The sequence below is a fragment of the Rhagoletis pomonella genome, unplaced genomic scaffold, assembly GCF_013731165.1.
Source record: "Rhagoletis pomonella isolate Grant_MI unplaced genomic scaffold, Rhpom_1.0 Rhpom_scaffold_00001, whole genome shotgun sequence".
Classification (NCBI taxonomy): Eukaryota; Metazoa; Arthropoda; class Insecta; order Diptera; family Tephritidae; genus Rhagoletis; species Rhagoletis pomonella.
This window is the reverse complement of record NW_023458555.1, coordinates 108,762,762-108,763,781: the sequence shown is the minus strand read 5'-3', so window position 1 is coordinate 108,763,781 and position 1,020 is coordinate 108,762,762. Positions and strand designations below refer to the sequence as shown.

General features: G+C 40.1%; 1 protein-coding gene across 1 annotated transcript in view; it reads left to right on the top strand.

Moving 5' to 3' along the window:
* The window catches only part of LOC118749603, a gene marked incomplete in the record, with an annotated part of 36,693 nt that overhangs the window by 252 nt on the left and 35,421 nt on the right, over positions 1–1,020 (top strand).

Genomic DNA, 1,020 nt, shown 5'->3' with positions numbered 1-1,020 from the left:
AAAAAAAGTTTCTGGGATCTAAGAAGAGTGCTGAACCCTTCTCTTATTGCAAGACGATGGGACGCATATTGCAATTGTGTTAACTTATTACGAACCGCTGTGGTGTGATTTCCTTCGTGAGCCATGTTTCGATGCTACCCCTCGTCGCCAAATGGAAAGAGAAGAGGATATGCCATAGGGTCCATACATGAGTGCTGGCATCCAACACTTCTAAGTCCACCATTAACAGGGTATACAATAAGATCCCTTTCGCCAACGGGACATCCGTCGTCTGCTTTAAAAACTGCTGCAACATCATTTGCTATAGGCAAATTGAATCGGCGTTGATCACAACTTCTATCAGCGAAAACAATCATTCGCAGATTCTTATGTTGCGATGGTTGCAGTTGTTCCATAACAGTTTTTACCATTCGGAATATTTGCGCAAATGGATTATGTTCCTGAAGGTACTCCGAAAGCTGTAACTTAGTACCACATTCCTTGTTTTCTTCCGTTTCTCCTCTAATTCGAGTAGGTTCTTCGGTGTCATACATATAAATTTGAGCATAAACTGGTCGCCTTTCTGAGTTTGGCTTCACAGTTCCAATACGATGGTGTACATGGCCATTAATTTTATAATAACAAGGCCCAGCGGAGCTACATTTTTCAACTACTGCACTTGAACTCACCATTGAAAAAGCAGCATTAAAAGAACGAATATTTTGTTTGTAATTTTTTGATTTTTCATCATTTCGGAATAAAAGGTTTTTAATGAATGGCGATTGAACATATGGCGAAAGTTTAACTTTGCCATTATGATAACATGAGCCAAGTTCGCTTTTAACTGTTGTAGTTTCAAAATGAAACGCTCTACAATATGCACACCTTTCTCTTAGCAACCGAAGGTCATTTAAATCAGGCCGAGCAGCGCTAAGAGCTAATTTATATGTACTCGCGAACTCCTCATTCGACAACGTTGGTATTCCGACCAACCCTTCCAGATAAATTCCTTCTCTGTCGAGGCATGACTGTTTAAACAGA